Source organism: Petaurus breviceps, unplaced genomic scaffold, assembly GCF_028583685.1.
Source record: "Petaurus breviceps papuanus isolate PSGF00001 unplaced genomic scaffold, PetGlider_PUasm1.0 189, whole genome shotgun sequence".
Taxonomy (NCBI): domain Eukaryota; kingdom Metazoa; phylum Chordata; class Mammalia; order Diprotodontia; family Petauridae; genus Petaurus; species Petaurus breviceps.
In genome coordinates this window covers 35,440,885-35,455,505 of record NW_027185809.1, presented here as the reverse complement: position 1 = coordinate 35,455,505, position 14,621 = coordinate 35,440,885, and the positions used below count along the sequence as shown (strand labels likewise).

General features: G+C 41.8%; 1 long non-coding RNA gene across 6 annotated transcripts; it reads left to right on the top strand.

The window, feature by feature from the left end:
* The first annotated feature begins 821 nt into the window (after positions 1 to 821).
* LOC138164066 (uncharacterized) lies at positions 822 to 13,663 on the top strand. 6 transcript variants are annotated; one of them, XR_011168987.1, is made up of 7 exons: positions 824 to 1,930; positions 2,516 to 2,655; positions 4,247 to 4,297; positions 5,357 to 5,462; positions 7,984 to 8,127; positions 11,854 to 12,094; positions 13,501 to 13,663. It is a non-coding gene; the product is annotated as an uncharacterized lncRNA (long non-coding RNA). The 6 variants fall into 6 exon arrangements; XR_011168982.1 differs by lacking the exon at positions 13,501 to 13,663 and having other exon boundaries at positions 822 to 1,930; positions 11,854 to 12,364; XR_011168983.1 differs by lacking the exon at positions 13,501 to 13,663 and having other exon boundaries at positions 822 to 1,930; positions 2,516 to 2,665; positions 11,854 to 12,364.
* Positions 13,664 to 14,621: the final 958 nt, after the last annotated feature.

The following is a 14,621-nucleotide window of genomic DNA, read 5'->3' as shown; positions in this document are numbered from 1 at the left end:
TCGGTTCTGAACTCAGCTTTAGAGGTACCACTGAGATAGCGTGGAGCACAAAGACCTTCCTCCTATCCCCAATGTCTCCCTTCAGCCTCTACTCCAGGGGTGGGGAAACTTTGGCCTCGAGGCCACATGAGGCTGCCACTTGAGGCCCTCTAGGTCTTCAAGTCTGGCTCTTTGACCTTGAATTCAGTCAAAGGGCCACACTTGAGGACCTAGAGAGCCACATGTGTGTGGCCTCAAGTCCGAAGGCTCCCCATCCCTGCTCCATTCTATTCAGCCCCATACTCTATTCCTGGGACTACAGACTGGTGTAGTGAGGATAGCCAGGGTCTGGGAGTCAGGAGACCCTTGGTCTACTTGCAGCATTACCTCTGGCTATCTGTGTGATCTTGGGCAGGACATTTCCCCTTTATGCATCAGCTTCCTCATCTATAAAATAATAGGGCTGGACTTCAAAGGCCTCTTCCTTTCTTAACCTGCTCTGGTACTAAGGTTCTGTCAGTGGTCAAATTCCATTTACAAGCAAATTCGGAGGAGCACATAGTCTGCGATAGAGAACTATCCAGCATTGAATTTAGCCCCTTTGTACATGGGGAAAGAACAATGACAATAGAAAGAATGAACCTCATTCCTGCAGCTCACCCCTCCTCTCACATTGGAGTCTTTTATCCTCCATTATTACCCAAGTCAATTCCTACATGCTCACACACACACACACACACACACACACACACACACACACCTCTCTCTCTCTCTCTCTCTCTCTCTCTCTCTCTCTCTCTCTCTCTCTCTCTCTCTCTCTCTCTCATACACACACTCCTCACATTGCTTTCCTCAGTTATTGCTAATGATATATCCAGAATATCTCCTCCTCTGTGTTTTCTAGCTCCTTCTGCCTCTGTCTCTCCTGCTTTTTCAACTGTTTCTCTTACATAGAGGAGTTTCTTGCTTTCCCTCCCTTCCACACCCTTTTTCTTTTTTCCTTGAGGAGGGATCCCTCACTACAACCTTAGAAAAGAAAATGATCCCTAAGCAGGAACTGACCTACATTCCCATACTAGTTTGATGGGGTGAGGGGCCCTGGGGTCTCAGAACAGCCCTAAATAAAGAATGGAGGGACCTTCTTAATGGGTCTATATACTGACCTTTTACACCATCTCTTCTCAGAAGCTAAAAGGATTGGGGCTTGGAGAAATCAGAAGAGCCAGAAGAGAGAGGAATGAATGAAATCAGTGACATGAGACTCTTTGGATTGGTTTCCTTGGAAGTGAGAGGACTTAAAAGGTAGAAATAGATACACAACCAAACTAGAGGGGGAAAAAAGCAAGCTATCAATCATTCTTTCATTTTGAATCACCTCTCCAGTACTAGGGGAAGCTCAGGGAAAGGTTTCAAGGTGAAACAATCTGAGACTGATTGCCAGAAGAAGCATGGGGAAAAAATTAAAAATTTCCCCCTGCACACAAGGAAGGAGAAGAGATGAGACTACAAAAATCTAAGATAGGTAAGATCTCCTTCAACAGATCAAACTGCTGTCGAGATCATAAGACAAGACTTTTCATCTCAGTGTTTACACACATTCTTTCCTCCTTTCTTCCTCCTAATTCAAGTCTGTGCTACAGTTCCAAGACAGCATAAACCCTGCTCTTCATAAGCTTACATCATTAAAAAGAATTCCTTGCCTTAAAAAAAATAACTTACATTTATATGGTGCTTTGCAGAATGCTTTTTTCTGAACAGTTCTGGAATTGTGTCATTGTGGAATGTATAGTCAGAGGAACCAAGCTGGAATCCTGGCTTGGTTATTTGCTACCTGTGTGACCTTGGGAAAATATTTCCTCCTCCCTCTCTGGGTAGGTCTCAGCTTTTTTGTCCATAAGATGCATCTGAGGATCTCCAAGTCTCCTTTGGGCTCTAAAATCTTATGATCTAGGTAAGTAGTGAATATGTTATCTCCATTTCACAGATGGGGTGCCTGAGGCTTAGAGCAGTTAGCCACCTTGGTCTTGGAAACATGGTTTGTAAGTGGTAGAACCAGCACTTGGACTTGGATCCAAATCTGTTGCCTTTTCTCCTATATTGACTTTTTGGCAATCAGGATGGGGACCACATAGTCTTTCTGTTCTCCCTCCCTTTCTCCCTCCCCTCCCTCCCTCCCTTCCTCCTTCCTTCCCTCCTTCCTTCCTTCCTTCCTTCCTTCCTTCTCTCTCTGTCTCTGTCTGTCTCTCTGTCTCTGTCTGTCTCTGTCTCTCTGTCTCTGTCTCTGTCTCTGTCTCTGTCTCTGTCTCTCTCTCTCTGATCATACATAGATTTAGAATAGGATGGGACCTTAGAGGCCATCTAGTTAAATTCCCTCTTTTTACAGATTAGAAAACTGAGACCAAGAGAGGTTAAGTAACTTGCACTATGACCATTGGCACAACTGGGATTCAAATCTAGTTTCTAACTTTATGCCCAGGGTGCTTTTTACTTCTTTTTCAGTCTCTGTCTGTTTTTCATCTGATTTTCTATCTCCTAGCAGTTGGAAGGAAATTCACTGAAGTCTGCAGTGGAGACCCAAAAGAAGGTGTGCCTTGATGGGTGTGTGCAGGAGTAGGCGAGGAGGGGAAGGAGCAGATACTCCACTGGAGGAAAGCAGTAACTACAGCCTCTGAAGGGGTGAGATTGGGTGAGAGAGCCAGCTCAGATAGCTGAGGAAGAGGGGGAGAAGGAGGAAGGGGTGGGTGACTGTGACATTCTGGGGCTACATCATCCCTCATGATCCTCTCCTCTCTTAAGCAAGATGCTTCACTATGAAATGAGGAACCCAGTTGATTTTAGATAGTTGTCTCAGGACATAGGCTGACTTCCAATTTGAGTAGACAAGGCCTAATTACAGTCCTAGAGATGCCTTTCTGCCTGGACACTAAGACCCTAGCACAAGGGGCCTTTAGGGTTTATAGACAGAAAAGCTACACCCCCAATAACAGTTCTTTCAGATTCACACTGACACCTGGTGGACATGAACAGCATCACAAGGAAACATTTTCCTTCTCACCCCACTGTCTTTTGAGATGCTCCTGCTAATGCTTCTGAGTTGTGTTTTCCTTGGAGAAGTGAGGGTGAATACTGTTGAAAGTCAGAAAAGCATTTCAGTCTCCTCTGGGGTTAAAAGCCATTTGATATCAACACTTCCAGAGCAGAGACAGACCTGGGGAGATGGGGGAGATGGGGAGGGGAAAAAATCTTGGAGAATAAAATGAGATTTAAGAACCCTCTTTTTTTACAGATAAGGCATCTCAGGCTGAAAGAATTTCAGAAATGTCTTCCAAAACAGAGATCCTAGATCCTAGGATTTTTTGGAGCTGGGAGAGACCTTTGAAGTCATCTTACTTAGGGGTCTCCAAAGTGGAAATATGGCCTGACTCCAAGGGTGGGGAGGTGTTATCAACCAATAGGCGGCTGGGAAAATGGGTCATTCCCACCCTTGCTGTGATAGTTAATTGTGGGGTTTGTCTCTAGCCCAACCACACCCTAACTTAAACTTATCTTCCCAATATTCCACCACTCAGCTCCCTCCCTCGGCCATGCCAGTGCCCAGACTCTCCACTTCTGAGCCTGGCTCAGGTTTCCGGTCAGTTATAATCTAAACTGAGCATCATTCAAAGCAGGTGTGCAGGTTCCCCAGCTCGCTTCTCAGCTGTAGTAGGTACCCTTGGAATGTGTGTTCTTGCTTGAAGGGAGTAACCTGTAAGAGCCCTATGTGGTGGGAAAGAGTGAGTCACATGGGATGGATTGTGGTCTAGATATCATTACAATATCTTTTCTCCTAAACTTCCCTGTTGCTGTTGAGGCTCCCCCATCCCACATATCCAAATCAGTTGCCATTTCTTCTTTAACATCTGCTGCCTTCTCTCTACTCATACTTCTCCTTCCTAGTTTTGGTACCCATCACCTCTCACTGGGTCTCAGAATAGCCTGATAATCCAACTCCTTCTCTGAATGACCAATCTTTCACACAAATGCCAGTGACTTTTTTCAAACCACAGATCTGGCAAAATCTTTTCCCTACTCAATAAACTTCCCTAGCTTCCTGTGGACTCTAGGATCAAATATTATTCCAACTTTATTTCATCATTTTCAATTTCCATTTTTTGTGTAAGTTTTATGATGTGCATATTTGTCAGTACAAGAGTGCATGTATGCAATTTATAAATAAGTAAACATACATATATTGAAGGTTCGTGCTCAATTTTTTTTTTATTGATAGTGGTGCAGATAAAAAAAAGTTTACAGACCCAGTCCCTTGGAAAAAGCTAAGGTTAGTTCTTATTGTATGTGGTCCTTGACCTACAATCCTACATTTTAGCCTTTTCTAAGCCATGGTGCCTACATCCCAATTTCCTTCATTCTCCAGAATTCAGAATCCTTCCCCTGCATGCTCTGGGCTGCGATTGGTAGCTTTTGCCTTATCTTCTTTGGTCTAGGGTCCACCACAACCCTTTTGGGTCATCTCCAAGCTATATCTCCTGGGACATACCCTGTAATGTTAAGGGAATTTGAAGATTTTCCTTGCCCCTTAATAGGTCCATGTGACCTACTTTGAGCTTTGGTCCAGCCCACAGCTTGAGTCACGTGGAGCCCATGGTGGGAGGAGCTTGCCAAACAGGTGGAGCAGGAAGAGAGACTGAGGCAGAGCTGGGAGAGAGAGAGGCAAAGCTGAGGCAGATCAGCTAGTGAGTGAAAGATGGAGGAATTTTGCCTAGGGGAGCTCGTTTGTGGGGAGGTCTAACAGAGGGAAGTCTTGGGGATGATAATACTTTCTGCATTGATGATGTGTATAAACTTCTTTGTTACTGAGGTGGAATTGGCTTTCTGGTATCTGAATAAATATCTTGGTTTCATCTTTGAGGAAGAGAGTTTGTTATATTTTGCGATTCAACCATGGAAATATGTCTGCATATTCATAGAAGCTGCTATGGGGATCACATTGGTGATATAACCCCTCTTTCCAATTTTTGCTCCAAATATATATTTTCTTCCCTATTAGCATAAAAGTTCCCTGAGGTCAGGGACTATTTTTGCTTGCTTGCTTCATGTTTTTAGAGTTAAGCACAGTGTTTTGTATCTAGTAAGGGTTTAATATTTGCTCACTCATTCATTCATTTATGTGCTACATGGTCCAATCAACTTCTTGCTGTTTCTGGAACATAACACTATTCCCTGTCTCTGTTTATCTGTGTACTGGCTGATCTCAATGTCTGGAACACACTTCTTCCTCAAGAAAGCTTGTCTGTCCTGATCCCCAAAGCTGTTGGTACTTTTCTTCTCCAAATTACTTTGAAGGTATTCTGTGTATATATGGTATTTACCTTTATAGGTACAAGAGAGGAAGCATAGCCAGAATGGATAGAAAATTGGCTTTGAAGCTAGAAAACCCTGGGTTCAAGTTCTGTCTCTGACACATATTGACTGTATGATGCTAGGTGAGTCCTTTAACTTATGCCCTAGCAGATTCTCTTAGACTATAATTTGCAGAGAGGGTGCCAACCTGTATTGGTAGAGGGAATTTTCTCATCTGTGAATTCTCTATATTAATGAAATTACAGGTGCACTCCCTATCCCTCATCCCCTGCATATGTGTATGTTGTCTCCTTTGTCAGAAGATCCTTTTTTGAAAGGAGAGAACATTTTCCTTTGATTTCTGTTCCCTTAGTTCCTAGCACAGTTACAGTATGTTTTGGTTGTTGATGATGATTGCATGCTAGGCTCTTAATAAATGCCTGCTGATTGATTAGTTGGTAGATGCATAAATCCACACAGCCCTTCACAACAAGTTGGTGCCGTCCTATTGAGAGAGGTGGATGTGGGGAATATAAGGCTGCTTTACTCTCTGGTAGTCATAGTGAGCATGAAGCTTAGTCAGTACTTCCACCCCACCAGGGCATTCATAAACAGCCAGGGTGAGCATGGGACTTCTCAGTGAATGGCTCTTAGTGCCATCTGGTGGTTAAAACTGTTGAGCTCATTGAGGTCCTTTTTTTCCTTTAATATTGCCCCACACAACAACCTACATATACATGCTTAGATTATGTTACTAACTGACCGAGATCAATACTGGGTGTCATTACCATGGTACGTTCCATTTCTAATTCCACTTTGGAAACTAATTCCATAGGGTACTAACAGTAGGTCCTGAGTATCTATTACCATTATAACAATGTTGTCCAATAGAGTTTTGCCATCTTTATGACAACTGGGTATTGTCTCTGTCATAGTCTGATGTAGTGGTTTTGGCACCTAAAATGGGCACTGCAGAAGAATTAGAGAATTCATCCAATGCTGAAAGCAACAGGTCTTTGTTTTACATGTTTTAAGGGAAGATGTATAACTTAGGATGGCTAAGTGGCACAGTGCATAGAGTCCTGGGCCTGGAGTCAGGAAGACTCATCTTCCTGAGTTCAAATCCAGTCTCAGACACTTACTAACTGTGTGACCCTGTGCAAGTCACTTAACTCTGTTTGCCTCAGTTTCCTCATCTGTAAAATGAGCTGGAAAAGAAAATGGCAAACTACTCAAATATCTTTGTCAAGAAAACCCCAGATGAGGCCCTTAAGAGTTAAACATGACTGAAAAATAACTGAACAACAACAAAAATATAATTTAACTGGAAACACTTATGAATGGGAGCTTGCAGGGGGAAGATCATCAGGTAGCTTTTTCTTTTTGAACAATGGTATCAGTTGATATCTTCAAAATGAGTTGGGGAAGAACATAAGGATGTCAGCAGAGTCTTTGGTGTGATCTTTAGGTGACAGGTATTCCCTAGAGTAGAGTTGTGTGGAAGGTTCTAGACCCAGAAGATCATTATCCCCCAGCCACTGAGTTGAACGTCAATCTTTGGAGTGGAAAGAGAATGGATTGGAATGGGGACTAGAGACAAAGTTCTTATCTGACAATTTAGAACCAAGCAAGGCTAGCATGATTCTTCTGGTGAGTCAGTTTACTAAATCTATAGTTAATTCCCTGTCACAAATGGATTGATTGGATGAACCTGCTTTAAATATTGCTCTGATTCTGAATACTGATATATTCTATGCTATTCCTCTCATCTTCATCATCCTCATCATGAACTTATTAGGATCATTCATTTAAAGTTGGAAGGGACCGTTAACATGCTTCCCCCCCCCCTTTTTTTTTTTTTACAGAAGAGGAAACTGATGCCAACAGAGGTTAAGTGACTTCCCCAAGATAACATGGGCACACAAAGTTGAGATTTGAACCCGATTTCTTTACTTCCAGTTCCTATAGAGTGGAACTCCCAGTTTCTCTACTATGCAATACCTTTTTCATGCATTTATAATATTGCATATTATAGATATGTATGTTGGTATAGTATTTCCCCAATAGACTGTAAGATCTTTTTTTTTCTTTTTTCTTTTTATTTTTGGAGGGGGGAAGGTAGGGCAATTGGGGTTAAGTGACTTGCCCAAGGTCACAAGCTAGTTTTTTGTGTTAAGTGTCTGAGGCTGGATTTGAACGCAGGTCCTCCTGACTCCAGGGCTGGTGATCTATTCACTGCGCCACCTAGCCACCCCTAGACTGTAAGATCTTTGATAAAACTATCGATCAACCAGGCTCTTTTCTCTTTATCTAGGCAGCTACATGGCACCATGGATAAAGTGCTGGACGTGGAGTTGGAAAGATCTGAGTTCAAATCCCATCTCATATACTTACTAGCCTTGGTGATTCTGGGCAAATCACTTAAACTTATTTCTCTCTCAGTTTCTTCATTTGTAAAATGGGGATAATAATAGCACCTTTCCTTTCAGGGTTATTGTGAGGATAAAATGAGACAGTATTTGTGAAGTACTTTGCATGCCTTAAAGTGATTATTATTATCATGTGTTTGTCCAATAGTGACCTCATCTCCTTCCATGGATTCAATGATTTTTTTCTACTTAGATAATGCCTTACTTTATATATTTTGCCCTGATCTCTCTCCAGTACTCCAGTTCCATATCGCCACCTCCCTGCTGGATGTCACAAATTCAACATGCTCCAAATGAAACTTATTATCTTCTTCTCTAAAGCTGCCCTTCCTCCACACTTCCTTTCTGTTGAGGTCACCAACATCATCTCGGTCCCCAGGTTTGTAACTTCTGAGTCACCCTCTGCTCTTTTTTTCCTGCCTTATGGCCCAGCCAATCAGTTGCCAAGTTTATCAATTGTACTTTGACAACATCTATCAATACAGGATAAGCTATATTTCACTCTACACCTCTCAAAACCTTTTTCTCCATTCAAATTGCTACCAACCTACTTCAGGCTGTGATCACAACTCTCTTGGACTAATCTAATAGCCTCCTCATTGGTCTCTTAGCTGTTAGTCCCTCCTTCTCTGATTCATCTCTCACACAGATATCAAAATAATCTTTCTTAGGCCACTCCCTTCTTCAAAATGCTTCGGTATTCCTCAGCCTGGCATTTGGAGCCCTTACATTGTGATTCCAGCCTACCTTTCTAGTGGATTTCACATTATTCCCCTACCTACATTGCAACAAGACTAGCCTACTTGCACTTCATCAAATGCTTCCATTTTGATCTCTGTACTTTTTCCAATGGTTCCTCCCCATGCCTAGAACACACTTTCTCCTCATCTCTTCCTTTCTATGAGTGTATCAGCAATGCCATATTCACAATGCCTATAGAGATTACACATATGCTGATATAATTATCCATCACAAAATACGTCAGGTTTGCCATTTGGGGAAATAAACTAGAAAATTTATTAAGATACCAAAAGACGGAGTCCCAAAACCAGAAAGTGAAAGCCATCAGAGTAGTTATGACATTGGCACAGGTAGATAAAGTAGAAAGCACCCACATTTTCAAGCCTTTAAAACAGAACAGGCTACCTCAGGCAAAGGTCCTCCTCTCCCCACTCACAGCAACCACCCAGCGCGCTCCCAGCAGCTCCGGCCCCTGGCAGTGCTCAGCAGGAGCCCTTAGCAGAAAGTCCTTAGCAGTCCTAACTCAAAAAAAAGTTTATTTCCCCAAAAAAGGGCTTCGCGCTGCCGCTGCCTCTGCTGCTGCCGCAACCGCAACCACAACTGCAACCGCAACCGCAACCGCCGCCAACCGCCAACCGCAGGACCGTTAGCTCGGCTCAGCAAACCGCAGGACCGCTAGCTCGGCTTTCACTTTCTCTCGCTTTCCGCTTTCTCTTGCTCTGCTATGTCAGCACGTCCATGGGGCATGGAAGATCTTTAAATCCCATAACCCTTACAATGAGTCAGTCAACAAAAATTTATTATGCTACTACTTTGTGCCAGGTACTGCGCTAAGCAATGGGAATACAAATATGAAAAATAAAGACTGTCCTCAAGGACTTTGAAATCTAATGATGGAAAACAACACTTGATAGGCAGATAGCAAGAAGAAAGGTAGATAGAAGATAAGAAGGAGGATGAGAGAGGTGGGGATGGAAGGTGGGAGAGACAGGGGATCGGAGGTTAAATCTAAGGAGTGCAGTAAAGTGGGAAATGAAGAGAAGATTTTGGAGCAACTAGGTGGCACAGTGAATAGAGCACTGGCCCTGGAGTCAGGAGGACCCAAGTTCAAATTTGACCTCAAACAGTTGACATTTACTAGTTGTATGACCTTGGGCAAGTCACTTAAACCCCATTGCCCTGACTTCCCCCCTCCAAAAAAAGAAGAGAAGATTGGCCTGGGTGCCTTTCTTAAATGGGAGTTCTGGGAGGAGCCCTCAGCTCTACCGTCCAATCAGAAGATTATCTTCTTTCAAGGTTCACGTCAGGTACCTTTCCCTATATAAAGTCTTCTCTGATTCCATGCCATTTATTAATATTCTCTCCCTCCTCAAATTACCTGATATTATCTCTCTTTTTTTTTTAAGCAATTGGGGTTAAGTAACTTGCTCAAGGTTCCGTGGCCAGTTCTTTTTGGGTATGGTGCTAAGTATCTGAGCTTGGATTCGATCCCAGGTCATCCCGACACTGGGGTCGGTGCTCTTACTCACTGAGCCACCTGGCCGCCCCTAAACAATTGGGGTTAAGTAACTTGCTCAAGGTTACACGGCCAGGTGTTTCTGCTGATATTATCTCTTTAAGGGCTCTAGAGAAACAGTGAGTGTTGGAAAGGGCTCTGGGTTTAGACTTAGGAAGACCTGTGTTCAAATCCTGCCTCTGACATTTAGTATCTTTATGACCCCAGGAAATCAACAGCTAGGTCTGCCTCAGGCAGTTCTCTAGGTCTTAGTTTTGTCTTTTTAAAGCACAAAATAGGCACCTGCTTTCATAAAGCAGACACATAGCAAATATTTGTGGTATTTTATTATTGTATTGTATGGTTTAAAATAGTAGATAGCCTCAGAGCCAGGAAAACCTGGATTCAAGTGTTGCTTCCTTTACATACTCTTTGTGAGACCCTGGGGAAGTAATTTATATTTTCAGAGATCTCAGCAACTGTAAAAGGCAGAGAACATTCTGACTTTCACTTGTAGATGGAGTTTTTTACACCAGGGAAATAAATAACAGGTATAGGCCCTGTTCCTACACTTAACACAATGGTTTTGTCGGGGTTCTGCCAATAACTAGCAGTATGATCTTGGGCAAGTAACGTCACCATTCATAGAATCAGGAAAGACTATGAATGATAAGGGCTGAGACATCATTCAATGCCTTACACATAGTAGATGAAATTTATTGAATGAATGAATGAATGATTCCAGTGAGATGAAGATGGCAGTTCTTTTTCAGTGATTAGTGTTCAGGTAATGTAGGGTCTTCTGTAAAAAGGAGAAATACCTGCATACTCTTAAATGATAAAAAAGTCCAAATCTCAGGGTAGTGACATGACTTGTCCAAGGTCATTCTGCTTCCCAGGGATGGTGATGAAATTGCTTCTCACAGTAAAACTTCTTCATAAGCTACTTTGAGGGGCACTAAATTCAAATCACCATCACAGGCCTTCTTTGGGTTGATCTTGCATACCCACTTAGAATTTCCCTATAGCTCCCAGTCTTCTAGTGCCTTGCCCTGGTCCTGCCTTATTTGAAACCCAATTCTAGGGTTAAAAAGGCAATGGAGATTATCACATTTTACTTTATAATTGTATCTAAAAGGCTCCATCTCCCTTTCCATGAAGATCCTTCTTCCCAACTTTGTGTGACCCCAATGAATACACACTTGCCATATTTTTTTTTTCAAATATATTTACTGCCTAGAAGCAGAGATAAAATTGTAAAACTTCTGAATGTCTGGAAACTCACTTCTAGTGAGTTCTGAACTCTCACCTTCAAAGTGGTGGCAATCTTTCTGATTAAGTTATGAGGTCTTTATTTTCTTCAACAGATTGTTCATGCCTAGAAGTTATTTGTGGAGGAGAGTTAACAGGAACTCCTTGCCCTCTACTCCCCCATATTAAAGTCATAAAGAGGGAAAAGGGCTAGTCTTACCACATTACTCCCTACTCCTACAGAGATGCAGTTGCTTCCTGGTCAATACCTGTTTCAGGTGTTTGTCTCCTATCCCCAAAAGTCCCTGGAGGGATGGAGGGAACATCTCAGGTGATTCCTATTTCACCATGAGCTCCCCACCCCCATCCCTCACCCCCATCCCCCACCCAACACCTTTCCACACCCAGGATCTCATGAATGTAGATAACAATTTCTCTATCTATGCTGCATTTCAAGTTGGCTTCCTGGATGGCTTCATTTTCAGGTTCTCATGTATGCAATCCATTCTCTTCACAAATTCCCCAACACAACTAGACATTGCATAATCTTTGGTCTTTCCATAATTCTTTGGGGCTTCACAAGTCACAAATATTCTCCATTCTTTTGCTGTCTTCCAGGTTGGGAAAAGAGGAGAAGACTAAAGAAAAGACAAACCTGGCAAAGCAGGCACTAAATATGTAAAATGGGAAGTTGGACCCAATATGGATACAATGCAAAGAGCCCTGGATTTGGAGTCAGAAAGGGAAAGGGAATGGGAATATGTATTTATACAACACCTATTATGTGCCAGACAGAGTTCTAACTGCTTAAAAAAATTACAAATATTATCTCATTTTATCCTCACAACAATTCTATGAAGTAGGTACTCATATTATCCCATTTTACAGTTAAAGAAAGTAAGGCAAACAGAGATTAAATGACTTGCCCAGGGTTAAAAAGCTACTAGGTGTCTGAGGCTGAATTTGAAACTTGATTCTAGCATAGTTATCTATATTCATGATGTCATTTTGGTCTTCTTTGAGAATGAAGAACAACAACCAGCAATCATGTAAAACATATTTCCATATCAGTCATGTTATGAAAGAAGAAACAGACCAAAAGGAAAAAAAAACCATAAAAAAAAGAAAATAGTATACTTCGATCTACATTCAGACTCCATCAGTTCTTTCTCTGGACATGGATAGCATTTTTCATCATAAGTCTTTTGGAATCATCTTGGATTATTGTATTGCTGAAAATAACTAAGTCGTTTATAGTTGATCGTCATATACTGCTGCTATTACTGGGTGTAATGTACTTGTGGTTCTTTGCACTTCACTTTGCATCAGTTCATGTAAATCTTTTCAAGTTTTCCCAAAACCAGCTTGCTCAACATTTCTTATAGCTTTATAATATTTCATTACATTCATATACCACAACTTGTTCAGCCATTGTCCAATTGTCCAGCTCTGCTTCTTAGTACCTATGTGTACTCAGACAAGTTACTCTGCCTTCTCTGAACCTCAGTTTCCTCATCTTTAAAATAATGAGGTTAGATCTGACATTCTCCAAGACTCCTTTCAACCATAAATCCTATGATCTCTGAGGTGCCTCACAGCTTCAACAATCTGTTCTTATTCAATTCTAGAGATATAAGCAAAGGGTGTACATCTACTAAGTTCTTGGCATTCTGCTAATTGCCCTAATTTGATGGGTTAACCTTATGTTGTGGGACAGCATGTGAACTGATGCAGAAGGAAGCAGGGAGAACCAGAAAAACAATATACTCAATGACTATAACAAAGCAAATTGAAAGAATAAAATAGCAGAACTGAATGGTGTGTAATTATAATGGGCAAGTTTAGCCCTGGAAAAGAGATAAGAAAATTTACCTCTCTCCTCTCCATTCTTTGCAGAGATGGAGAGTTAGGAGTAGAATGTTGCACAAATTATCAGTTGATGAGTTTGTTGATTTTGCTTAATTGATTTTTCCCTCCTTTTTTTATAAAGGATGGCTTGCTGAGTAGGAGAGGAGGTTGAGGAGGAATATATTTGGAAACAAAGGTGATATAAAGCCAAACATATCAATAACAATATATCAAATATCAGAATATATCAATAACAATTTTTAGAAATTGACCATATTTCATCTTGTACAACATGTGGACATAGGTTACTAATTATGTCAAATTATTTCAGGCAGTGTGCTTTGTTTTTCTATTAAAATCCTGAATATTAGAATTTATTTTTTATTTTCTGTCCCCCCCACCCCTTTCTTCCTCCAGGAATGCTCTGTGGATTTTCTTGGTTTGGTGTTTTAGGTTGAAGAAAGAGAAAGAACTAGTTACAGTGTGCCTTGTTGAGAACTGCTATCTTCATCTCACTGGTGCCATTCATTCATTTGTCATTCATTCAATAAATTGTGTCTACTATATGTAAGGCATTGTACTATGTCTCGACCCCTGTCATTCAGAGTCTTTCCTGACTCTAGGGGTGGGCGCAAAGTTAAATTACAGGGAAACCTTCTATCTACTTGGAAGCGATGATGACAGAAGGCTGGCCAGAAACCATGGCAACCACTTGGGGAGGGGGAAGGCAAGTTCACCAGAAACCTTTGCTATGATGCATGGATGACTGGTCAAGATGCCATGGTAACTGCTGAGGGTGCTTGGAATCATTGTGGTTACCACAACCCACAGTTCACAGAGCAGACTGGGGAGATGCTCCCAGCATCCTGACTCTAGCAGAGAGGCCCACAGAGACATTGGGCGTTCTTATGAGAGATCCTTTATCTAGGAGCCTTGGCTATAAGAAAAGATTCTCTTTCCACTTAAACATTTCCTATGAGAATATTCTTTTAGGTACTGAGTTAGGTAATGGGGATGCAAAGAAAAATAAACCCTTAATTCTGCCTTCAAAGACCTTAGAGATGTCACATGTGGCCTCATCTCCTCTTCCCCATCTGGGGACTCTAGACCCTGGACTAGATTTGATATAGTTGAGAATTGACCCCAAAGGATCAGTTCCCTCTTTCTTTTCCTATTTCTCCCACCAGGAAAATCTCTAAAAGGAAGTTTAGATATACTGTACATCAAAATTTTCTCCAAATATGTATAGCAAAGTCATAGAATTGTGGATTAGGAGTTGGAAGGATCCTTAGAGATTTTGGATCCACTCCCAATCCCCCTGTTTTACAGCTAAGGAAAATGAAACAAAGAGATTCAGTGACTTGCCCAAGGTCACGTAGCTAGGTGTCTGAGGCTGCATTTGAATTCAGGTCTTTCTTATTTCAGGCCCAGTGCTGTATCTGTTGTGCCACACTTTGGGCCAGCTGAACGGTATTCTCCATTCACTTTGAACCTGCACTGCCTGGACAAGTCAGAGCAATAGCAAATGTGGGTGGGTG